The sequence below is a fragment of the Stenella coeruleoalba genome (genome assembly GCF_951394435.1).
Source record: "Stenella coeruleoalba genome assembly, chromosome: 4".
Taxonomy (NCBI): domain Eukaryota; kingdom Metazoa; phylum Chordata; class Mammalia; order Artiodactyla; family Delphinidae; genus Stenella; species Stenella coeruleoalba.
In genome coordinates this window covers 29,511,402-29,538,366 of record NC_137149.1, presented here as the reverse complement: position 1 = coordinate 29,538,366, position 26,965 = coordinate 29,511,402, and the positions used below count along the sequence as shown (strand labels likewise).

Below are 26,965 nucleotides of genomic sequence, written 5' to 3'. Positions count from 1 at the left end.
GTGTATCATATTGATTGTTTTGCATATATTGAAGGATCCTTGGATCCCTGGGGTAAATCCCACTTGATCATAGTGTATGATCCTTTTAATGTGTTGTTGGATTCTGTTTGCTAGTGTCTTGTTGAGGATTTTTGCATCTATGTTCATTGGTGATATTGGTCTATAATTTTCTTTTTTTGTGATATCTTTATCTGTTTTGGTAGCATGGTGATAGTGGCCTCATAGCAGGCGTTTGGGGGTGTCTCTCCCTCTGTAATTTTTTGGAAGAGTTTGAGAAGGATAGGTATTAACTCTTCTCTAAATGTTTGACAGAATTTGCCTGTGAAGCCATCTGGTCTTGGACTTCTGTTTGTTGGAAGATTTTTAATTTTGGTTTCAATTTCATTACCTGTGATTGGTCTGTTTATATTTTCTAATTCTTCCTGGTTCGATCTTGGAAGGTTGTACTTTTCCAAGAATTTGTCCATTTCTTCCTGGTTGTCCATTTTATTGGCATATAGCTGCTTGTCATAGTCTCTTATGATCTTTTGTATTTCTGTGGTGTCCATTGTAAGTTCTCCTTTTTCATTTCTAATTTTATTGATTTGGGTTGTTTTTTTCTTGATGAGTCTGGCTAAAGGTTATCAATTTTGTTTATCATCTCAAAGAACCAACTTTTAGTTTTATTGATCTTTCCTATTGTTTTCTTCATTTCTATTTTGTTTTTCTCTGCTCTGATACTTATGATTTCTTCCTTCTACTAACTTTGGGTTTTCTTTGTTCTTCTTTTTCTAGTTGCTTTAGGTGTAAGGTTAGATTGTTTATGTGAGATTTTTCTTGTTTCTTGAGGTGAGCAGGAATTACTATGAACTTCCCTCTTAGAACTGCCTCTGCTGTGTCCCATAGGTTTTGGATTGTCGTGTCTTCATTGTCATTTGTTTCTAGGTATTTTTGAATTTCTTCTTTGATTTCTTCAGCGATCTCTTGGTTATTTAGCAGCACACTGTTTAGGCTCCATGTATTTGTGATTTTTACTTTTTTTTTCCTGTAACTGATTTCTAACCTATAGAGTTGTGGTTGGAAAAGATACTTGATAAAATTTCAATTTTCTTAAATTTTCCAAGGCTTGATTTGTGACCCAAGATGTGACCTATTCTGGAGAATGTTCCATGTGCACTTGATAAGAAAGTTTATTCTTCTGCTTTCAGGTGTAATGTCCTAAAAATATCAATTAAGTCTATCTGGCCTATTGTGTCATTTAAAGCTTGTGTTTCCTTATTAACTTTCTGTCTGGATGGTCTGTCTATTGCTGTAAGTGGGGTGTTAAAATCTCCCACTATTACTGTGTTACTGTTGATTTCTCCTTTTATGGCTGTTACAATTTGCCTTTTGTATTGAGGTGCTCCTATGTTGGGTGCATAAATATTTGTAATTGTTATGTTTTCTTCTTGGATTGCTCCCTTGATCATTATGTAGCATCCTTTCTTATCTCTTGTAACATTCTTTATTTTAAAGTTTATTTTATCTGATATGAATATTGCTACTCCAGCTTGTGATTTCCATTTGCATGGAATATCTTTTTCCATCCCCTCACTTTCAGTCTGTATGTGTCCCTAGGTCTGAAGTCGGTTTCTTTTAGACAGCATATATATGGTCTTTTTGTTTTGTATCCATTCATCCAGTCTGTGTCTTTTGGTTGGAGCATTTAATTCATTTACATTCAAGGTGATTATCGATATGTATGTTCCTATTACCATTTTCTTTTTGATTTGTGCCTGTTTTTGTGGGTCTTTTTCTTCTCTTGTGTTTCCCACTTAGATAAGTTTCCTTAGCATTTGCTGTAAAGCTGGTTTGGTGGTGCTGAATTCTTGTAGCTTTTGCTTATCTGTAAAGCTTTTGATTTATCCATTGAATCTGAATGAGATCCTTGCAGGATGGAGTAATCTTGGTTGTAGGTTTTTCCCTTTCATCACTTTAAATATGTCCTGCCACTCCCTTCTGGCTTGCAGAGTTTCTGCTGAAAGATCAGCCGATAACCTTATGGGGACTCCCCTGTATGTTATTTGTTGCTTTTCTCTTGCTGCTTTTAATATTTTTTCTTTGTATTTAATTTTTGACAGTTTGATTAATATGTGTCTCGGTGTGTTTCTCCTTGGTTTATCCTCTATGGGACTCTCTGCACTTCCTGGACTTGATTGACTGTTTCCTTTCCCACGTTAGGGACGTTTTCAACTATAATCAAATATTTTCTCAGACCCTTTCTTTTTCTCTTCTTCTTCTGGGACCCCTATAATTCGAATGTTGGTGCATTTAATGTTGTCCCAGAGGTCTCTGAGACTGTCCTCAATTATTTTCATTCTTTTTTCTCAATTCTGCTCCATAGCAGTTATATCCACCATCCTGTCTTCCAGGTCACTTATCCATTCTTCTGCCTCCTCTATTCTGCTATTGATTCCTTCTAGAGTACTTTAAATTTCAGTTATTGTGTTGATCATCACTGTTTGCTTGTTAGTTCTTCTAGATCCTTGTCAAACATTTCTTGTATTTTCTCCCTTCTGTTTCTGAGATTCTGGATCATCCTTACTATCATTAATCTGAATTCTTTTTTAGATAGGTTGCCTATTTCATCTTCATTTATTTGGTCTTGTGGGTTTTTACCTTGCTCCTTCATCTGTAACATTTTTTTTGGTCATTTCATTTTTTTTTTTTTTTTGCTGGGTGGGGCTGTATTCCTGTCTTACTGGTTGTTTGGCCTGAGGCCTCCAGCACTGGAGTTTGAAGGCAGTTGGGTAGAGCCAGATCTTGGTGCTGAGATGAGGACCTCCGGGAAGCCTCACTCTTATCAATATTCCCTGGGTCTGAGGTTCTCTCTTAGTCCAGTGGTTTAGACTCGGCGCTCCCACCATAGGAGCTTGGGCCTGACCTCTGGCTGGGTACCAAAATCGCACAAGCCATGCGGCGCAGCAAAAAAAAAAAAAAAAAAAGAAAGAAAAATAGAGCAGTACAATAGCAAAGAATAAAAAATAAAATAAAATTGGAAAGATAAAAAATATATTAGGAAAAATAAAAATATAATTGAAACAACTGCAACAAGGTAAAACAAAACCACAGCAGAAAAAAGAAAAAAAACAAACAACAGGGGAACAAGCCAAAAGGAGCAGAACAATAACAAAGTATAAAGAATAAAATAAAATTAGAAAAATAAAAGATTTATTAGAAAAAATATAAATGAATCAACAACAAGTTCAAACAGAACCCTAACCTAAAAGAAGAAAAAGAAAGAAAAAAAAAAAGGCCTTGGATATGGGGGGTGGAGTTTAGGCAAGGAGTAGAACTTAGGCAGGGGCTGGGTTTAGGATGGGGTGGGCCCTAGGCAGTGGGGAGGGGGTGACGTTTGAGCATGGGGTGGGGCCTAGGCTGAGGACCCACGCAGCTGAAAAAGGCCTTGGGGGCGGGTCCTAGGTGGGGTGATGTTCAAGCATGGGGCAGGGCCTCTGCTTAGGACCTGTGTGTAAGAGGAGAGGCAGCACGTCCAAAGGGGGTCTTCTGGAGTGTGGCGTTCTGGAGTTTGGAGGTAAGGCCCTGGGTGAGGGTTTGAGGCTGGGGTTTAGGGTCAGTGCAGTTGGAGAGGGTCTCAGAGGGTGTCTCTGAGTGTAGAGGTAGGGGCCTGTGGGGCTTGGGCTCTGCATGGTAGGAGGGAGGCTTCAAGGGCAGAGGATTAGGCCCCAGAACCTAACAGGCTACCCAGTTCCTAAGTGGACAGGGAAGGCACTGGCCCCGTTCCCGTCTGTTCCTTCGCACCCCACCCCCACTGTCTCCCCCAGGGTCTTCCCCGCACTGCTGGACTGCTAACTGGGGGTGGGTCCCACTTGGCGTAGGAACTCCTCGCCTCCCCCAGCCTTCCCTCAGGGGTGCCGGTCCTGTAGATCCGGCCTTTACTTTTGCTCCCTCTTCCCTCCCTCCCACTCCCTCAGGACCTGCGTGGCTGGAGGGGACCTCAGTGGGCAGAGGATCAGGCCCAGGATCTCAGAAGGCTCCTGGGGGCCCAAGCGGGCACGGAAAACCTGGCCACGCTCCTTTTTGATCCTCTGCCCTCCCCGATGGCCCCCAATTTCCCCCTTTGGGTGTGGGATCCCTTCCTCACCCCAGCGGCCCCTCTGGGGCACCAATCCTGTCTCGCCTCCATTTCTCCTCCCTCCTCATTCCCCCCCCCACACCCCACATCCTAGCCAGTCGCTGGGGGTTCCTCCCATCTTCTTACGTGTCCATGGTCCTCCACCAGTGCCTGGTAGGTGCCCTAGTTGTGCAGAGACGCGAATTCTGCGTCCTCCCGGTCCACGATCTCGACTCCACCCCCTGCCACATTTCAAAATAAGTTGCAGATACAATGACATTTCATCTTTGAATATTTCTGTATACCCTCTTAAGCTTCTTGTAGAAGCTTTGAGCTGACTTTTGAAGAAGAGAAGGAACATAAATTAATTAAAAGAGAAAGGACACATTATTATATTGCCACTTTAATCATTACATGATGTTATGAAACAGCATGAACCTGACTTTCTCAGGGTTTAATCAAGATAGTCTTTAGGGGGCTTCCCTGGTGGTGCAGTGGTTGAGAGTCCGCCTGCCGATGCAGGGGAAATGGGTTTGTGCCCCGGTCCGGGAAGATCCCACATGCCGCGGAGCGGCTGGGCCCGTGAGCCACGGCCGCTGAGCCTGCGCGTCCGGAGCCTGTGCTCCGCAACGGGAGAGGCCACAACAGTGAAAGGCCCGTGTACCGCAAAAAAACAAAAAAAAAATAGTCTTTAATAAATAATAATTATTTTACCTTTATTTTAATCTGTGTGTGTGTGTGTGTGTATTTAGTTTACACACAAGATTGCCTTTAATTTCCATAATAGCCTTATTGGTGGTAATTAAGATAAATATTTTTAAAAGTCAAATGAGGAATCTGAGATGCTACAGAAGCTATTTTGCCGCAGGTCATTTGGCGAATATGTGAACAAACCATGTTTATGATATTGAAAGCAACGTTCTTCCAGATTTTTCCAGCTTACACAAATGCATAGTTTGTATCCAAAAAGGAATCCTATGAACTAGGAAATTTTGTCTCAGTTATATTTCTAAATGAATGCTCCTTGGATGACTGCTCCCTTTCTTAAACATTTTAGCTGAGTTTCTGCTAACTTGTAATATACTTTAGGCTGCAGTCCTTGAGCCGATGTGATAGCACTGTTGTATATACGCATTGCATTCTCCTCTGCTCCTATGGCTGTCAATACGATTGTTTCTTGAGATGTCCTCAGTCATGACAACAGACATGTTATACCACCTTTGGATTTCTAACAGTTCTGAGTAACTCTCTGGATATATGTTTTGTACATAGGTGAGAGAAAAGTGAACATATATTTCTAAATTTCTGGGGAATTATTTAGAAGTGAATATGAAGTAACTCAATGGACAGCTGTGTGATAGCCCCACCCATCAGTGCCCTGCAGCAGCTGCAGCCCTACCATAATGGAAAGGCACACACAGAACACATAGGGGACACCCTCTGAGCACCTGGCTCTGATGGCTCAATGGATAGTTAGCATATGTCACAAAAATATTTCAGTAGAAGTAGGATGGTTAGACACTTGCCAGAGAATCCGATCTCCCGGGTTCTTGTAAAGACAGAATGAATACCTCATTTTCCTGCCATTTAACCATTTGTCCTCAAATAAAGAAATAACAAACCTAACATTTCCTGTCTAATTGCTATAGATATGTGATGAGAAATCATATTTTTTTGCACAATTTTTTGAGGACCTGATAAAAATAGTACTAAGAAAGGGAGCATTCTCCTCATATTTTTCTGAATTAGGTAAGAGAAATATAATTTTGTAGTTTCCTTTCTTTCATTTTTGGAGGTTCTAGTGAAACTCAGTCCTGGCCATGAGGGACAACTAGCTGAGAGCAGAGAGAGGAAAAGAGGTGCTGAAATGACCCAGGCTTCCAGAGTTCTTACAGTCACAAGTTTTCTAGTTAGTTGTAAGCCCTGATAACTCTGGTTATCATATGATTTTGGTTATCATATGGTCATAGATTTTGCTAATGCCAAACCTGAATGAGAGGTAGTCTTTTTTATGTTTGTTTGAGAACCACCTGCTTCATTGCTTTGGAGTAAATTAGTCAATGAAAACTTTTCAGAGAAACTTGAAAATTCCAAGTTTCACATGAACTTTAGATAGATAACCTGTTGCCTCAGTGCTGCAGATTGTGGTCATCAGTGCCTGTTTCACTTTTTCTGAACTTTGGTGGTGAATTCCCTGATCTTTGTTCCCCCAGCTCTTCTATCCTTCAGATAAATCCTTATTCTTACAGCAAACCCTTTATTCCTGGAATTTTAAAGTGGCTCTGCTTTCTTAAATAAATCCAGACTGAAAGGGTCCAGTTTCCAGGGCATATGTATTAGTAGTTGCTGTTTAGTTGAGAAAGACCATGTATACCAAGAAGAAAATTAGAAGTATTATAAGTAAGAATGAGGGAGTAAAAAGGTCCTGAGATGACAGGAGGGGTTGTGGTCAAGAGTATTGTTGAATGAGCTATCCTTGGGCAGGAGGAGGAAGGGACATATCTTATGACTAGAAGAAAGTTAAGAATGATGTATTAGTTTGCTTCCTCTGAGAAGAAGACACCAGAATGGAATTAAATGTGCAAGTTATTTATTGGGAAAAATGCCTATGAGGGAAAATGGGGAGCTGGAGGAGGCTTTGGTTCAGGGGAGAACTTTGGTTCAGGTATGACCTCTGTGAAGGAAAGATGGAAGAAAAAAAGGTTGAGTAGGAAGTGCAAGTGCCATTTTGGAATTCTTTATCTAACCCGTTATCACCTGTGAGCACATCCCACGGAGAGCCCCACCCACATTGCACCTCAGCTGCGCCTCACAGCTGTGTGATAGCCCCACCCATCAGTGCCCTGCAGCAGCTGCAGCCCTACCATAATGGAAAGGCACACACAGAACGCATAGGGGACACCCTCTGAGCACCTGGCTCTGATGGCCAGGTGGGATTACACTTCTGAGCCCCACAGGACATCCTTTAAATAAGGTCAGTCCTTCAAAACTGGGAGACATAGCTGACATACCTAACACATAGTAACAAATGCAGAGAATTAGGCAAAATGAGGAGACAGAGGAATATGTTTCAATCAAAAGAACAAGACAAAACCCTTAGCAAAAGAGGTAAGTGAAATGGAGATGAGCAATCTGCCTGACGAAGTGTTCAAAGTATTGGTCATAAAGATGCTCACAGAACTTGGGAGAAGAATGGATGAACACAACGAGAACTTCAATGAAGAGACAGAAAATATAAGAAAGTATCAAACAGAAATTATAATTGAACTGAAAAACACACTACAGGCATTCAATATCAGAATAGATGAGGTAGAAGAACAAATCAGTGAGCTGGAAGACAAAACAATGAAACTCACTCAGACAGAGCAGCAAAATGAAAAAAGAATTTTATTAAAGTGAAGCTACCTGAAGGTACCTTTGGAACAACACGAAGTGGAGTAACATTTGTATTATAGGAGTCCCAGAATAAGAGAGAAAGGGCCAGAAAAATTATTTGAAGAAATAGTGGCTGAAAACTTTCCCAATCTGGGGAAGGAAACAGACATATAGGTCCAGGAAATCCAGAGAATTCTAAATAAGATGAACACAAAAAGACACAAACCAAAACACATTATAATTAAAATGTTAAAAATTAAGGATAAAGAGAGAATTCTAAAAGCAGCAAGAGAAAAACAGTTTGTTACATATAAGACAAACCCCATAAAGCTATTGGCAGGTTTTTCAGCAGAAACTTTATAGGTCAGAAGGGAGTGGCATGACATATTCAAAGTGATGAAAGAAAAAAAATACCAAACAAAAACTCTCTACCCTGCAAGGTTATCACTCAGAATTGAAGGAGAGGTCAAGAATTTCCCAGACAAACAAAAGTTAAAGGGGTTCATCACCACTAAACCAGCCCTACAAGAATAATAAAAGGATTTCTCTAAGTTGAAAAGAAATGGTACAGTTAGAAAACACACAAAAGTAAAAATCTCCCTGGAAAGGGTAAGTACATAAAAGAGGCAGTGGATTGATCTTTTACTTATAAAGCAAGCTTGAAGGTTAAAAGACACAAGTAGTAAAAATAACTAAAATTACAGTAATTATTTAAGGGATGCATAAAATAAAACGATGTAAAATTTGTCACCAAAAGTATAACAAGTATAAAAAGTATATTTTTAAACTATAAAAAGATAAAGCTTTGAAGTATGTTCAAATTTAAGCTACTACCAACTTAAAACAGGCTAATACTTATAAATGGTGTTGTATGTGAACCTCATGGCAGCCACAAGGATAAAACTTATAGTAAATACAAAAAGAAAATGAGAATGGAGTCTAAACATAGCAGTAAAGAAAACCACCAAAACACAAGGGAAGAGAGAAAGAGGAGAAGAAATAGGGAGGAATTACAAAAAACAGCCAGAAAACAATTAACAAAATGGCAACAACTACATATCTATCAATAATTACTTTAAATGTTAATGGACTAAATTCAAAAGACATATAGTGGCCGAATGGATTTTAAAAAGACTAATCTATATGCTGCTAATAAGATACTTACTTCAGAAGAAAGGGCACATATAGACTGAAAGTGAAGGGATGGAAAAATATATTCTATGCACATGGAAATGAACAGAAAGCTGGAGTAGCTATACTCATACCAGACAAAATAGAATTAAAACAAAGACTATAATAAAAAACAAAGAAGAGCATTACATAATGATAAAAGGGTCAATCCAGCAAGAAGATATACATTTATATATGTATATGCACCCAACAGAGGAGCACCAAGAGATATAAAGCAAATATTAACAGACTTAAAGGAAGAAATTGAAAGCAATTTCTTGTTAAAGTAGGGGACTTTAACACCCAACTTACATCAATGGACAGATCATCAAGATAGAAAATCAACAGGGAAACATCAGACATAAATGACACAATAGACCCAATTGCTCAACAGATATCTACAGAACATTCTATCCAAAAGCAGCAGAATACACATTCTTCTCAAGTGCATATGGAACATTCTCCAGGATAGATCACATGTTAGGTCACAAAACAAGAATCAATATATTCAAGAAGACTGAAATCGTATCAGACATCTTCTCCAACTACAAAAGTATGAAACTAGAAACCAATCACAAGAAAAAAAATGGGAAAAAACATAACATGGAGATTAAAAAACATACTACTGAAAAACCAATGAGTCATCAAAGAAATCAAAGGAGAAATGAAAAATACCTAGAGGCAAAGGAAAATAGATATACAACATGAAGTCTATGGGATGCAGTGCAAATGGTTCTTTAAAATTTTTTTAAAATATTTATTTATATTAAAGTATAGTTGTCTATGGGATGCAGTGCAAATGGTTCTTTTAAATTTTTAAAAAATATTTATTTATTTATATTAAAGTATAGTTGACTTACAATGTTGTGTTAGTTTCTGGTGTACAGCAAAGTGATTCAGTTATATATGCATATATACATGTACCTATATTCTTTTTCATTATGGTTTATTACAGGATATTGAATATATTTAGTTCCCTGTGCTATACAATAGGACCTTGTTGTTTATCCATTCTATATATAATAGTTTGCATCTGCTAGTCCCAAGCTACCATTTCAACCCTCCCCCATCCCCCCTCCTCCTTGGCAGTCACAAGTCCCTTCTCTATGTCTGTGAGTCTCTTTCTGTTTCACTCTAAGAGAGATGTTCATAGCAATAGAGCCTACATCCAGGAACAAGAAAAATCCCAAATAAACAATTTACCTATACCCCCAAAATACAGAAAAGAATAAAGTCCAGAATTAGTATAAAGAAGAAAATAATAAAGATCAGAGCAAATAAATTAAAAGGAAACTAAGAAAAAACTAAGAGCTGGTTCTTTGAAAAGGCAAACAAAATTGACCAATCTTTATCTAAACTAACCAAGAAAAAAAGACAGGACTCAAATAAAATTAGAGGTGAAAGGGTAGAAGTTAAAACTGACACCACAGAAATACAAAGGATCATAAGAGACTACTATGAACAATTATACACCAACAAATTGGACAACCTAGAAGAAATGGATAAATTCTTAGAAACATACACTCTTGTAAGGGTGACTCATGAAGAAATATAAAATTTGAATACACTGATTACTAGTAAGGAGATTGAAACAGTGATCAAAAATCTCCCAACAAACAAAGTCCAGGACAGGACTCAAACTTACAAAAATTGAAGATGAATAATCTCCAACAAAACATTAGTAAACCAAAACTAACAATATAGTAAAAGAATCATACACCATAATTAAGGGGGATTTATTCCAGGGATGCAAGGATGGTTCAATACCTGTAAATCAATCGGTGTGATACATCACTTTAACAAAATAAAGTATGAAAATCATATGATCATCTCAATAGATGCAGAAAAGGCATTTGACAAAATTCAACATCCATTCATCAAAAAACTCTCAACAAAATGGGTTTAAAGGGAAAGTACCTCAGCATAATGAAGTCATATATGACAAACCCACAGCTAACATCATGATCAATGGTGAAAAGCTCAAAGCTTTCCCTCTAAGATAAGGAACAAGACAGGATGCCCACTCTTGCCACTTTTATTTAACATAGTATTGGAAGTCCTAGCCAGAGCAATTAGGCAAGAAAAAGAAATAAAGGGCATCCAAATCAGGAAGAAGTAAAACTGTCACTATTTGCAGATGACATCACACTATATCTAGAAACCCTAAAGACTCCAACAAAAAGCCGTTAGAACTAATAAATGAATCCTGTAAAGTCACAGGATACAAAATAAGTATACAGAAATCTGTGGCATTTCTATACAGGAATAACAAACTATCAGAAAGAGAAATTTTTAAAAGTCCCATTTACCACTAAATCAAAAAGAATAAAATACCTAGGAATAAATTTAACCAAGGAGGTGAAAGACCTGTACTCTGAAAAGTATAAGACACCGACGAAAGAAACTGAAGAAGACACAAATAAATAGAAAGAAATTTCCTGGTTGTGGATTGGAAGACTCAGTATTGTTAAAATGTCCATACTACCCAAAGCAACATACAAATTCAGTGCAATCCTTTTCAAAATTCCAATGGCACATTTCACAGAACCAGAGTGAATAATTCTAATATTTGTATGAAACCACAAAAAGATCCTGAATAGCCAAAACAATCTTGAGAAAGAAGAACAAAGCTGGAGGTATCAAACTCCCTGATTACTATAAAGGTATAGTAATCAAAACAACATATTCTGGCACATAAACAGTCATACAGATCAATGAAACAAAACTGAAAGCCCAGAAATAAACCCACACATATAAGAACAACTAATTTATGGCAAAGGAGTAAAGAACTTACAATGGAGACGAACAGTGTTTTCAAAACATGGTGTTAGGAAAACTGGACAGCCACATGAAAAAGAATGAAATTAGATCACTATCTTACATTATACAAAAAAACTCACTCAAAATGAATTTAAGACTTAAATGTAAGACTTGAGATCATAACAGTCCTTGAAGAAAACATAGGTAGTCACTTCACTGACATGGGACTTAGAGTTGTTTTTTTTTTGAATGTGACTCCAAAGGAAAGGGAAAAAAAGTAAAAATAAGCAAATGAGAATGGGGCAACATCAAACTAAAACTGAAAAAGTTCTGCACAGTGAAGGAAACCATCATCTAAATGAAAAGGCAACCTACTGAAAGGGAGAAGATAATTGCAAATCATATATGTGATAAGGGGTTAATATTCAAAATATATAAAGAACTCATACAACTCAACAACAAACAAACATTCTGATTAAAAAATGTACAGAGACTATGAATAGACATTTTGTCAAAGAAGACATACAGGTGGTCAAGAGACACATGAAAAGATGCTCAACATCTAAGATGTTCCATGTCTAATTATTAGGGAAGTGCAAGTCAAATCTACAGTGAGATATCAAGCTCACACCTGTTAGAATGGCAGTTATGGAAAGGACAAGAAACAACAAATGTTGGAGAGAATTCAGAGAAAAGTGAACACTCATACACTGCTGGTGGGAATATAAATTGGTGAAGCCACTATAGAAAATGGTACGGAGATGCCTCAGAAAATTAAAAATAGAACTACCATATGACCAAGCTATTCTACTTCTGGGTATTTAACTGAAGAACATGAAAACACTAATTCAAAAAGATATATGCACCTTATGTTCACTGCAGCATTATTTACAATAGCCCAAATCTGGTAACAACCTAAGTGTCCATTGACGGATGAATGGATAAAGAAGACATGGTGTATATGTTTACATAAAATGGAATATTATTCAGCCATAAAAATGAAATCCTGCCATTTATGATAACATGGATAGACCTTAAAGATATTATGCTAAGTGAAATAATTCAGACGGAGAAATACAAATACTATATGATTTCACTCATATATGGAGTATAAAAAAAAACCCCAAAGAACAAACAAAATAAAACAAAAACAAACTCATGAATACAGAAAACACACTAATGGTTACCAGAGGCAAGAGGATTGGGGGTGGGTGGGTGAAATGGGTGAAGGGGGTCAACTGTACGATGAAGGATGATAACTAGGCTTGTGGGGGTAATCATTTTGTAGTATATACAGATGTTGAATTACAATGCTGTTCACCTGAAACATATATATATATATATATATATATATGCATGTCACACAAAAGCCAAAAAAAGAAGAAAAAGAAATCAAAATGAATTGGGAGAGGATTATTTAAAGTTTTAAATTATTTATACTTAGATTAAATCTATCTTACATGATAAGAAATGGTGTAAATAATTTTTCTCCACTAGAAGTATAACTTCTAAAAGGAAAGAGAAAAAATCTATGTGTTTCAAGTTGCTGGAAATTGAGGCACAGTTTTGGTTATTTTAAACAGGCTCATTTAAACTGATTTATGTGGGGAACATTTTGAACAATTGCGCTGACAGTTTGAAATAAGTTCTTTCAACACTGAACTGAATTATTTCAATAGTTGATTTTTTCTCTTTATGAAGCTAGCCAAAATGAGGAGATAAGATAGGTCCAATATTTACATTGAAATTAGTTCAATTAGAACTTTGGCAGTAGAACTATAACCTCCCCAGCCACTAGTTGAGTGTTTTAGAGAAGTTTGCATGTGATCAAGGCATGCACATGCAATGGTTTGGCAGTAGGTAGAGGCCATCCAGAGCATGATAAGTTAGTCTGTGTCCTTTATTCACTCTGCATTCACAGAGTGAAGAATAGTGCTGTCACTGGGGGGATTTATCATGTTCACTGGAAAACTGATGTCAAAATTATTAAATGATATCATGTTTTCTTCAATTTATGCCAGTGTTATATTTTTATTGATATTGAACTGAAAGACTTTGGATTGCTAATTTTAAAAACAGGGAAAAAAGTCTTAGATCCTATCTTCTAGTGAATACATTCTCTACTCTCTGTAGTGATTTAGAGCTCCTGATTTTAGGAGCACATAACAATTTTGCTGATTTAATGTGCAATAATTGGCACGTTATGAACACTTTGATCTTGCCTGAGGAATAATTCCTGAATAGATAACCCAAGCTTAGGAAAACTGTAATGTTTATTGACAGTTAATTGTTGTTCTTTTTTTGTTCCATTTCCAAATGGGTATTTTTAAATTACCCTAGTTTTCCTAAGGCTGACAAAGGAGAATAAATTTTAGACTTACATTGTCCAGTATGGCAGGCACTAGCCACATGGAGTTATTAAGCATTGAAAGGTGGCTGGTTCAGATTGAGATGTCCTGTAAGAGTAAAATACACACCATATTTCAGGTCTTAATACAATAAAACGAAGTAAAATGGTTATTGATCACACATTGAATCACTAACACTTTGGATACACTGTGAAATAACATATATGAACTAATTAATTTTATCTTTTTTAACTTTAGACTTACATATGTGGCTCACATTATATTTGTTGGATGACATGACTATAGAGTATTCCAGAAGCAAAGATGAAGAAGTATCAGGATTTGGTCTACTACAAGACAAGAAAAAGGCAAAAAAGGTAAAGTAAGAGCAGGGTGAGTAGAAATCAGGAAAAATATGATAGAAATAAAATAAACATTATAAGTAATCACTATACATGTAGAAGTCTCACGATCTTGTAAATGAGTTCAGAGATGTTTAGATGAGAGAAATGTGCTTATGAAAGGAAGTGTCTTTTTTGTTTTTCAAGTTATTCTGTAGACATTTTTTTGAATTTCATTATTTTTTTATACAGCAGGTTCTTATTAGTTATCGATTTTATACATATTAGTGTATATATGTCAATCCTAATTTTCCAATTCATCCCACACCCCCACTTTCCCCCCTTGGTCTCCATAGGTTTGTTCTCTACATCTGTGTCTCTATTTCTGCCTTGGAAACTGGTTCATCTGTACCATTTTTCTAGACTCCACATATATGCGTTAATATACAACATTTGTTTTTCTCTTCTGACTTACTTCACTCTGTATGACAGTTTCTAGGTTCATCCATGTCTCTACAAAAGACCCAATTTCACTCCTTCTTATGGATGAGTAATATTCCATTGTATATATGTACCACATCTTCTTTATCATTCATCTGTTGATGGACATTTGGGTTGGTCTATGACCTGGCTATTGTAAATAGTGCTGCAGTGAACATTGGGGTGCATGTGTCTTTTTGAACTATGGTTTTCTCTGGGTATATGCCCAGTACTGGGATTGCTGGGTCATATGGTAATTCTATTTTTAGTTGAACAGAACCTCCAAACTGTTCTCTATAGTGGCTGTATTAATTTACATTTCCACCAACAGTGCAAGAGGGTTCCCTTTTCTCCACACCCTCTCCAGCAATTGTTGTCTGTAGATTTTCTTTTTTTGGGGGGGGGGATTTTTTTTTTTTCAAACAGAAAGTCACAAAAATTATAATCATCCTCATCAGTTCACTCAGTCCCATGTAATTAATTTTTTTCATCTTGATCTTTTGTTAGAACTTTTATGAATTCATCAGTTTTCCATTAGAGTTCTGAAAATGCTTATTCATTCAGTTCTGCAGTATACTCAGTCACCAGAAACCTGTACTCGTCAGAGTCTTTTCCATGAATTACTTGAAGATGAAACCCTTTTATAGGAACATTTTTGCAAAAGCATCAGAGTACACCCAGAACTGTCTGTAAATGACAAAAGACTTAAAAATGACCATGGTTAAAGATTTGATGAAAGTTCATAATAATGCAATTGACAAGAAAAATTAGTTATTTCTGAGATATACTTTTTAAAGTAATAACTAGATTTATGACTTATAACATTATACCAGAACATAAAAGAGTTTTAGAAATTTCATGTAATGTCTGAAACATTTACATTAACATATTTCCATACAAATAACCCAAAGAAAGTTTAGTATCAGTTGTTTTTTTTTGTTGTTTGTTTGGTTTTTTACACTGCAGGTTCTTATTAGTCATCAATTTTATACACATCAGTGTATACATGTCAATCCCAATCGCCCAATTCAGCACACCACCATCCCCACCCCACCGCAGTTTTCCCCCCTTGGTGTCCCTAAGTTTGTTCTCTACATCTGTGTCTCAACTTCTGCCCTGCAAACTGGTTCATCTGTACCATTTTTCTAGGTTCCACATACATGAGTTAATATACGATATTTGTTTTTCTCTTTCTGACTTACTTCACTCTGTATGACAGTCGCTAGATCAATCCACGTCTCAACAAATGACCCAATTTTGTTCCTTTTTATGGCTGAGTAATATTCCATTGTATATATATACCACATCTCCTTTATCCATTCGTCTGTCGATGGGCATTTAGGTTGCTTCCATGACCTGGCTATTGTAAATAGTGCTGCAATGAACATTGGGATGCATGTGTCTTTTTGAATTATGGTTTTCTCTGGGTATATACCCAGTAGTGGGATTGCTGGATCACATGGTAATTCTATTTTTAGTTTTTTAAGGAACCTCCATACTGTTCTCCATAGTGGCCCTATCAATTTAAATTCCCACCAACAGTGCAAGAGGGTTCCCTTTTTTCCACACCCTCTCCAGCATTTGTTGTTTGTAGATTTTCTGATGATGCCCATTTTAACTGGTGTGAGGTGATACCTCATTGTAGTTTTGATTTGCATTTCTCTAATAATTAGTGATACTGAGCAGCTTTTCATGTGCCTCTTGGCCATCTATATGTCTTCTTTGGAGAAATGTCTATTTAGGTCTCCTGCCCATTTTCTGATTGGGTTGTTTGTTTTTTTAATATTGAGCTGCATGAGCTGTTTATATAATTTGGAGATGAATCCTTTGTCCATTGATTCGTTTGCAAATATTTTCTCCCATTCTGAGGGTTGCCTTTTTGTCTTGTTTATATTTCCTTTGCTGTGCAAAAACTTTTAAGTTTCATTAGGTCCCACTTGTTTATTTTTGTTTTTATTTCCATTACTCTAGGAGGTGGGTCAAGAAAGATCTTGCTGTGATTTATGTCCAAGAGTGTTCTTCCTATGTTTACCTCTAAGAGTTTTATAGTGTCCGGTCTTACATTTAGGTTTTTAATCCGCCTTGAGTTTATTTTGGTGTATGGTGTTAGGGTGTGTTCTAATTTCATCGTTTACATGTAGCTGTCCAGTTTTCCCAGCACCACTTATTGAAGAGACTGTCTTTTCTCCACTGTATATCCTTGCCTCCTTTGTCATAGATTAGTTGACCATAGGTGCGTGGGTTTATTTCTGAGTTTTCTATCCTGTTCCATTGATCTATATTTCTGTTTTTGTGCCAGTACCATACTGTCTTGATTACTGTAGCTTTGTAGTACAGTCTGAAGTCAGCAAGTCTGATTCCTCCAACTCCATTTTTTCTGCTCAAGATTGCTTTGGCTATTTGGGGTCTTTTGTGTCCCCATACAAATTTTAAGATTTTTTTGTTCTAGTTCTGTAAAAAATTCCATTGGTAACTTGATAGAGATTGCATTGAATCTGTAGATTGCTTTGGAAAGTATAGTCGTTTTCACAATATTGATTCTTCCAATCCAAGAACATGGTATATCTCTCCATCTGTTTGTGTCATTTTTTCTTATGTTTTATTAATTAATTTTTTTTAACTTATTTATGGCTGTGTTGGATCTTCGTTGCTGTGTGCGGGCTTTTCTCTAGTTGTGGTGAGTGGGGGCTGCTCTTCGTTGCGGTGCGCCAGCTTCTCATTGCGGTGGCTTCTCTTGCTGCAGAGCACGGGCTCTAGGCGTGTGGGCTTCAGTAGTTGTGGCACACAGGCTCAGTAGTTTTGGCTCGTGGGCTCTGGAGCACAGGTTCAGTAGTTGTGGCGCATGGGCTTAGCTGCTCTGCAGCATGTGGGATCTTCCTGGACCAGGGCTTGAACCCGTGTCCCCTGCATTGGCAGGCAGATTCTTAACCACTGTACGAGCAGGGAAGTCCTGTGTGTGTCATCTATGATTTCTTTCATCTGTGTCTTATGGTTTTCCTTTTTTTTTTTTGGACCTGCAGGGATGGCACCTTTTTTAAAAAATAAATTTATTTTATTTTATTTATTTATTTTTGGCTGCATTGGGTCTTTGTTGCTGTACGCGGGCTTTCTCTAGTCACAGTGAGTGGGGGCTACTCTTCGTTGCGGTGCATGGGCTTCTCATTGTGGTGGCTTCTCTTTCTGTGGAGCACGGGCTCTAGGAGCATGGGCTTCAGTAGTTGTGGCACATGGGCCTAGTTGCTCCACAGCACGTGGGATCTTCCGAGACCAGGGCTCAAACCCGTGTCCCCAGCATTGGCAGGCAGATTCTTAACAACTGTGCCACCAGGGAAGCCCTCTTATGGTTTTCTGAGTATAGGTCCTTTACCTCCTTAGGTAGGTTTATTCCTAGGTATCTTATTCTTTTTGTTGCAGTGGTGAATGGGGTTGTTTCCTTGATTTCTCTTTCTGATCTTTCATTGTTAGTGTACGGGAATGCAAAAGATTTCTGTGTATTAATTTTGTATCCTGCAACTGTACCAAATTCATTGATTAGCTCTAGTAGTTTTCTGGTGGCATCTTTAGGATTATCTGTGCATAGTATCATGTAATCTGCAAACAGTGACAGTTTTATTTCTTTTCATATTTGGATTCCTTTTATTTCTTTTTCTTCTCTGATTGCCATGGCTAAGACTTCCTAAAAAAGAAAAGAAAAAAAAAGTGAAAAAAAAAGTGTGGACATCTTTGTCTTGTTCCTGATCTTAGAGGAAATGCTTTCAGTTTTTTACCATTGAGAATGATGTTTGCTGGGGGGGTTGTCGTATATGGCCTTTATTATGTTGAGGTAGGTTCCGTCTATGCCCACTTTCTGGAGAGCTTTTATCATAAATGGGTGTTGAATTTTCTCAAAAGCTTTTTCTGCATCTATTGAGATGATCACATGGTTTTTATTCTTCAGTTTGGTAATATGGTGTATCACATTGATTGATTTGCGTATACTGAAGAATCCTTGCATCTCTGGGATAAATCCCACTTGATCATGGTGTGTGATCCTTCTAATGTATTGTTGGATTCTGTTTGCTAGTATTTTGTTGAGGATATTTGCATCTATATTCATCAGTGATATTGGTCTGTAATTTTCTTTTTTTGTAGTATCTTTGTCTGGTTTTGGTATCAGGGTGATGGTGGCCTCATAGAATGCGTTTGGGAGTGTTCCTTCCTCTGCAAGTTTTTGGAAGAGTTTGAGAAAGATGGGTGTTAGCTCTTCTCTAAATGTTTGATAGTATTCACCTGTGAAGGCATCTGGTCCTGGGCTTCTGTTTGTTGGAAGATTTTTAATCACAGTTTCAATTTCATTACTTGTGATTGGTCTGTTCATATTTTCTATTTCTTCCTGGTTCAGTTTGGAAAGGTTATACCTTTCTAAGAATTTATTCATTTCTTCCAGGTTGTCCATTTTATTGGCACAGCGTTGCTTGTAGTAGTCTCTTAGGATGCTTTGTATTTCTGCAGTGTCCATTGCAAGTTCTCCTTTTTCATTTCTAATTTTATTCATTTGAGTCCTCTCCCTCTTTTTGTTGACGAGTCTGGCTAATGGTTTATCAATTTTATCTTCTCAAAGAACCAGCTTTTAGTTTTATTGATCTTTGCTATTGTTTTCTTTGTTCCTATTTCATTTATTTCTACTCTAATCTTTATGATTTCTTTCCTTCTACTAACTTCGGGTTTTGTGTGTTCTTCTTTCTCTAGTTCCTTTTCGTGTAAGATTAGATAGTTTATTTGAGTTTTTTCTTGTTTCTTGAGGTAGGAGTTTATTGCTATAAACTTCCCTATTAGAACTGCTTTTGCCACATCCCACAGGTTTTGGATCGTCATGTTTTGGTTGTCATTTTTCTCTAGGTATTTTCTAATTCCCTTTGATTTCTTCAGTGATCTCTTGGTTATTTAGTAACGTATTGTTTAGCCTCCATGTGTTTGTGTTTTTTATGTTTTTCTCCCTGTCACTGATTTCTAATTTCATAGTCTTGTGGTTGGAAAAGATGCTTGGTATGATTTTAATTTTCTTAATTTACTGAGGCTTGATTTGTGACACAAGATGTGATCTATCCTGTAGAACATTCCGTGTGCACTTGAGAAAAAATGTAATCTGCTGTTTTTGGATGGAATGTCCTAAAATTATTAATTAAATCTATCTGATCTATTGTGTCATTTAAAGCTTGTGTTTCCTTATTAATTTTCTGTCCGGATGATCTGTTCATTGGTGTAAGTGAGGTGTTACAATCCCCCACTATTACTGTGTTACTGTCAATTTCCCCTTTTATGGCTGTTAGCATTTGCCTTATGTATTGAGGTGCTCCTATTTTGGGTGTATTTATATTTGTTATATATTGTTCTTGGATTGATCCCTTGATCATTATGTAGTGACCTTCCTTGTCTCTTGTAACATTCTTTGTTTTAAAGTCTGTATTATCTGATATGAGTATTGCTACTCTAGCTTTCTTTTGATTTTCATTTGCATGGAATATCTTTTTCCATCCCCTCACTTTCAGTCTGTATGTATCCCTAGGTTTAAAGTCGGTCTCTTGTAGACAGTATATATATTCTATCCATTCAGCGAGCCTGTGTCTTTTCATTGCAGCATTTAATCCATTCACATTTAAGGTAATTATCTATATGTATGTTCTTAGTACCATTTTCATAATTGTTTTGGGTTTGATTTTGTAGGTCCTTTTCTTCTATTGTGTTTCCCACTTAGAGAAGTTCCTTTAGCATTTGTTGTAGAGCTGGTTTGGTGGTGCTGAATTCTCTTACCTTTTGCTTCTCTGTAAAGCTTTTGATTCCTCTGCTGAATCTGAATGAGATCCTTGCTGGGTAGAGTAATCTTGGTTGTAGGTTCTTCCCTTTCATCACTTTAAATATATCACGCAACTCCCTTCTGGCTTGTAGAGTTTCTGCTGAGAAATCAGCTGTTAACCTTATGGGAGTTCCCTTGTTTGTTATTTATCATTTTTCCCTTGTTGCTTTTAATAATTTTTCTTTGTCTTTGATTTTTGTCAATTTGATTACTATGTGTCTCGGTGTGCTTCTCCTTGGGTTTATCCTTCCTGGGACTCTCTGTGCTTCCTGGACTTGGGTGGCTATTTCCTTTCCCATGTTAGGGAAGTTTTCGACTATAATCTCTTCTAATATTTTCTCGGGTCCTTTCTCTCCCTCTTCACCTTCTGGGACCCCTATAATGTGAATGTTGGTGTGTTTAATGTTTTCCCGGAGGTCTCTTAGGCTGTCTTCATTTCTTTTCATTCTTTTTTCTTTATTCTGTTCCGCAGCAGTGAATTCCACCATTCTGTCTTCCAGGTCACTTTTCCGTTCTTCTGCCTCAGTTATTCTGCTATTGATTCTTTCTAGTGTATTTTCATTTCAGTTACTGTATTGTTCATCTCTGTTTGTTTGTTCTTTAATTCTTCTAGGTGTTTGTTTTGTAATTCTTCTAGGTCTTTGTTAAACATTTCTTGCATCTTCTCAATCTTTGCCTCCATCCTTTTTCCAAGGTCCTGGATCATCTTCACTATCATTATTCTGAATTCTTTTTCTGTAAGGTTGCCTATGTCCCTTTCATTTAATTGTTTTTTTTCTGGGGTTTTATCTTGTTCCTTCATCTGGTACATAGTCCTTTGCCTTTTCATTTTGTCTGTCTTTCTGTGAACGTAGTTTTTGTTCCACAAGCTGCAGGATTGTGGTTTTTCTTGCTTCTGCTGTCTGCCCTCTGGTGGATGAGGCTATCTAAGAGGCTTGTGCAACCTTCCTGATGGGAGGGACTAGTGATGGGTAGAGCTGGCTGTTGCTCTGGTGGGCAGAGCTCAGTAAAACTTTAATCCGCTTGTCTGCTGATGGGTGGAGCTGAGTTCCCTCCCAGTTGGTTGTTTGGCCTGAGGTGACCCAGCTCTGGAGGCTACAGGCTCTTTGATGGGGCTAATGGCAGAATCAAGGAGGACTCATGCCAAGAAGTACTTCCCAGAACTTCTGTTGCCAGTGTCCTTGTCCCCACGGTGAGCCACAGCCACCCTCCACCTTTGCAGGACACCCTCCAACACTAGCAGGTAGGTGTAGCTCATTCTCCTATGGGGTCATTGCTCCTTCCTCCTGGTTCCCGAGGCTCACACTACTTTGTATGTGCCCTCAAGAGTGGAGTCTGATTCCCCCAGTCCTGTCAAAGTCCTGCAATCAAATCCCGGTAGCCTTCAAAGTCTGATTCTCTGGGAATTCCTCCTCCCACTGCCAGACCCCGAGGTTGAGAAGATTGATGTGGGGCTCAGAACTTTCATTCCAGTGGGTGGATTCCTGTGGTATAATTGTTCTTCAGTTTGTGAGTCACCCATCCAGCACTAATGGGGTTTGATTTTATTGTGATTGCATGCCTCCTACCATCTCATTGTGGCTTCTCCTTTGTCTTTGGATGTGGGGTATCTTTTTTGGTGAGTTCCAGTGTCTTCCTCTTGATGATTGTTCAGCAGTTAGCTGTGATTCCGGTGCTCTCGCAAGAGGGAGTGAATGCATGTCCTTCTACTCCACCATCTTGAAGCAGGACTCAGTCTTTTCTTTTAATGATAGGGTTATAGATATACTATTCTAGAGTGAGGCAGGTGGAAAAAAAATTTCAGAACTCAACTGGGGAGAAAGAAAGATTTCTTTTAAAATCATATTTTATTATTAAAGACTAGGAGCTATAAAATAGTTAATCATCTTGATGGTATTATTGCTCTGAATAGCTTATTACTACAGTCACAGTTTTAAAGCCCTTTCTATTTAATTTCAGAGATTCTATTCCTGGATGAATAACTCGCAGACTAGCATTCTGAAAATATACGAGGAATCATATGAATAACTGTTGAGCTGAATAGGAGAAAGGATATATACTCATGTTCATATTATGTGTTCATAAGTTAAACATGCCCCATCTGTAGGAGGAAATTGGTAGCTACTTTAGTTAACACTTTTAGTTTTGATCAAAATCATTCAACACCTGGCATTTTTGCAAGGTTAGAAAGGATTATAATTTACAGCAGTAAAATAGATGATTTATTTGCTCACTGAAATTTTCATTTGGATTTTATGGGGCAGAATATCTGAATATCATGAGAAGAAAATTCACAGGCTTCCTTGGTGGTGCAGTGGTTAAGAGTCCGCCTGCCGATGCAGGGGACACAGGTTCGTGCCCCGGTCCAGGAAGATCCCACATGCCGCGGAGCGGCTGAGCCCGTGAGCCATGGCCGCTGAGCCTGCGCGTCTGGAGCCTGTGCTCCGCAACGGGAGAGGCCACACCAGTGAGAGGCCCGTGTACCGCAAAAAAAAAAAAAAAAAAAAAAAAAAAAGAAAATTCACAACCATCAAACCCCTTAAAATCTAATGAAAAAAAATGGTGTCTCTTTACAAACATGTCTTGCAAACAATTCAAAATACATAGTTGAAATGTCTAGCATAGTTATGGCAAAAAGACGTTAGAGAAGTTTTTTGTTTTGCAATTCCGTTCTTATATGTTAAATTAATTTTAGACTCCATATTATAAAATAATAAAACTACCTTAAATTCTTTATTTTAAAACTTGTCATTAGGTGACTTTATCCAGAGAATTGTACAGTAATATGCCGTTTTCTTTTGTTGGATCATTCATTCATTCATTCAATAAATATTTATCTACCTACTATGTGCCAAGAACTAACTCGAGTATTAAGGATTCAAATCAGCAAAAGACATGTCCATGTTGTCATGTTGCTGTCAGTCTAATGGAGGAAATAGTCATATGAGTAGACAAGTCAATCTAATGAGGGAAGGAGTGTAATAGGGAGCTGAACCAAGCATGATGGGGCACAGAGGGGAGCAAGTAATCTTTTGTTTGAGAGAAACCTTCATTTTCCTTAAAAATGTCCCTTTCTTCCACAAACAGAAATTAAAGATGTAGGAATATGGATATAAGGTAATGCATTCCTCATTTCTATAAATACACAAATTGAATAAAGATTTCTAATTAGATGCTATAGCCATTCCTGTATTTATAAATGGAGAATTTCACTACCTTCTACAATGCACACCTTACACTATGCATAAAGAATACATATATGACAGAAGGAAATTCATTATGTAGCAGAAGGAAAATTATTTATAGAGAGTGTAACATGGTCAAGCTGAGCTTCCTATTTGTAAGCAGTAAAGAGGTGGTTATAAAGAAAAAGGCTTCAATCTGACGGCATATACAAGTGGTGACCAGTCAACATCTGCTTTCATGTTTGTTTTCACAATACTTAAGACCATAGTGTTTGATGCCAATCAACCTTGGGTTAATGTGTTCTGGGTAATGTGCCATTTACTAATTGTGATCACTCAGGAAAGTCAATCCATTTCTTGAAGCTTCAGTTTCCTTCTATGAAAAATGAGGATAACAGTAATACTTCATAGGTATGTTGTGAGGATTATATGAGAAAATCTTAGTGAAACTCTTAGCACAGAGCCTGGGAATAGGACATGTTTAATAAATGGTAGCTATATTATGATTAATGTGCCTTGTCAAGTTATTTTCTAAATCTTTACATTGGTTATTGATCCTCTGGCACTATTTCTGGGACTTCTTTTACTCCCTAAGGCTAGAAGGGGAGCAACAAAGGGAAAGATTTATGGAGAGACTGGCTTCAGCCGTAATAGAAGTAACCACCTCCTTCTAGTGCTTTCTTTCCTAGAAAACCTAAATTGAGAAGTATTATGGGTGGCTAGCACACTGGTTAAAACTCAGGAGATCAACAAATAATTATTGAGATACCGCTATGGACACAAAATTATGTAAACTATATCATTGGATCTCTCTGATTGTCAGTTTCCTTGTCTATAAAGAGCTGGGTTAAATCTCCAGCTCCAGTTCCAAATTGTATTACTTAGAATTAGATGGCGCTCTAACTGGAAAAGAAAAACGAAACAGGACGGTTTATTTCTCTCTCACAACAGAGCCCAGGACGTCGCCATCTGGGGATGTTATGGCAGATCGGCTCTGCAAAAACCTAAAAGGCCTAAACTCCTTTCGAGGATTGCTGAGGAAGTATCCCCATCTTCTTTATCCAAGATGGTGACTGGTATCAAAAGATCAAAAACCTGGTTAGAGATGCCAACCTTTGCAATGAGGGTCGGTCAACAAAGACTAACCTGTAAGTGGCTTCATGGACAATGAGGATAGAAAAGGCCTCTGTGTGGCAATTATCTGGTCACAGATAGTTACCCCTTTAATGACTGAAAGGACCCCTCCACTCTATTTTTGTGTTGTTTTTGTACAGATTTCAGAAATTGAAGGCTGCTAATCTGAGTAGTTCTCAAATGTGAGGAACTGCTAGTCTTGGATTTTTTCCCATTAAATTCAGCTGATCATATTGATCAATAGATAAATGTAAATAGCTTCAAATTTTAAAAGTCAAGTTTAAAAGTTGATTCAGTGTTTTTTCTTCACTGTATCAAACAATGTCAGTGCTTTATTTAATAATTCTCTTCTGTATCATGGCATTTGTTACTTGCTTATATATTACATTGTCAATTATGCATTTGTAAATTTAAAGGTAATATGCATTATTGACCAGTTTTATTATATAAGCTATGGACCTCACGTGCATACAGAAAGACAGCAGTCAAGCACTACCACAAGTTGCAAAACGTCATCTAAGCATTAAGTAATTGTACAACATAGACTGCTAATGTCAGTTCACTCCGTGGTGTCAAGTGTAGAACGTACAATTAGCTGGTGATTTCCTCACACTTTTGATACTACTTGTACCTATATGTCTTTCAGAAAGACATTGGTGGACTCTGTATCCCTTTTGTATCTTTAATATAATAATTGTACATATTTGGTATGTTTTAGATGAAGATGGTAGAAATGTACTATATTATGCTTCTACATCCAATTTGTCCTACCTGGAAAATAAATAAATATAACATAAAGCCTTGTCTATTGAAAAAAAGAGAAGTTAGTGACTGGAGTGCTAGAGCTACAGCCGTAAGTGATATCTGCACATTGGGCACCAGGGACAATGTGACAAAGAATAATGGGCAAAGAGCACACGAGGTATTTCATTAAAAAGGTTAAAAAATGAACTATTTTAAAGTGTAAAATTCAATGGCAGTTAGAATATTCACAATGTTGTGCAACCACCTCCTCTAACTAGTTCTAAAACATTTTCATCATTCCAAAAAACACCCCCCTACCCCAAACCCAGTTAGACAGTGACTTGCATGGTCATTCTATTTTAAATTGCAACCTCTTCATCAGCGGTCCCCAACCTTTTTGGCAACAGGGACCGGTTTCGTGGAAGACAATTTTTCCACGGACCAGGGTAGAGGGGATGGTTTCAGGATGATTCAAGAGCATTACATTTGTTGTGCATTTTATTTCTATTATTATTACATTGTGATATATAATGAAATAATTATACAACTCACCATAATGCAGAATCAGTGGGAGCCCTGAGCTTGTTTTCCTGCAACTAGATGGTCCCCTCTGGGGGAGATGGGGACAGACACCCGAAGTGTGCTGCGATGTCCAGTCTACTCCGTGATCTCCTCGTTTTGGTTGCTGTCACTGCAGAAAACCCTGCTTCACAAAGATAGGATGTTAGAAATGGAAGCAGGCTTTGCAGTGCTTTTGTGGCAATCTCAGGATATTCCTCCTTGACTTTAATCCAGAACGTGTGGAGATTTGAAGTTGTCTCAAACATACTTTTAAGGCCACCGTCATTTGAGCTCTCAAGCAGCTGATTCTAGCACCAACAAAGTCAATTCACCTGGCTTATTCACAAATGGATCGTCGATCCATTCCTTCCAAGTTTGGGGGTCTTTTGTGGTTGAGAAGTAATGCTCAAACTCTTTTGAAAGCTGAGATAGGTGGTCATGCACCAGCTGGGAGAAAGAAGGCCCTGGCTCAGTTTCTTTCAAAATCTCTGCTCATGTTTGAAACATGTCAAAAATCCCAATGTTCCCTCATCGCCCCCATAATTTCAGGTTGGCTTTGAATGCAGCCACTTTATCTGCCGACTTGAACACAGTTGTCGTTCTCCCCTGAAGTGACATTGAGTTCGTTGAGCAGGTTGAATGTGTCACATAAGTAAGCAAGTTTTGCGACCCATTCTGTGTCACTGAAATGTGCTGCCAGTGGTGACTGTTCTTCTAAAAGAAATCTCTGGTGCAACTCTCATAACTCAAAAACTCTGGCCAGTGATCTCCCTTTAGAAGCCATCTTACTTCTGTGTATAAGGGAAGACGTGCATGCTCTGCTTTCCTCTCCTCACAGAGCTGTGCGAACAGACGTGAGTTAAGGGCATGTACTTTGATGTGGTTGATAATCTTAATCACATCGTGCAAAACGTTGTTAAGTTCAGGTGACGTTTTTCGGC

General features: G+C 37.7%; 1 long non-coding RNA gene across 1 annotated transcript in view; it reads right to left on the bottom strand.

The window, feature by feature from the left end:
- Positions 1 to 13,626: 13,626 nt before the first annotated feature.
- LOC307186110 overlaps positions 13,627 to 26,965 on the bottom strand; it is a 208,798-nt gene continuing 195,459 nt past the window's right edge. The window contains exons 5-6 of the long non-coding RNA XR_013828250.1: positions 26,016 to 26,166; positions 13,627 to 13,854 (exon numbers count right to left, since the gene is read on the bottom strand). This is a non-coding gene — a long non-coding RNA (uncharacterized lncRNA). The remainder of the gene's footprint in view (positions 13,855 to 26,015; positions 26,167 to 26,965) is intronic.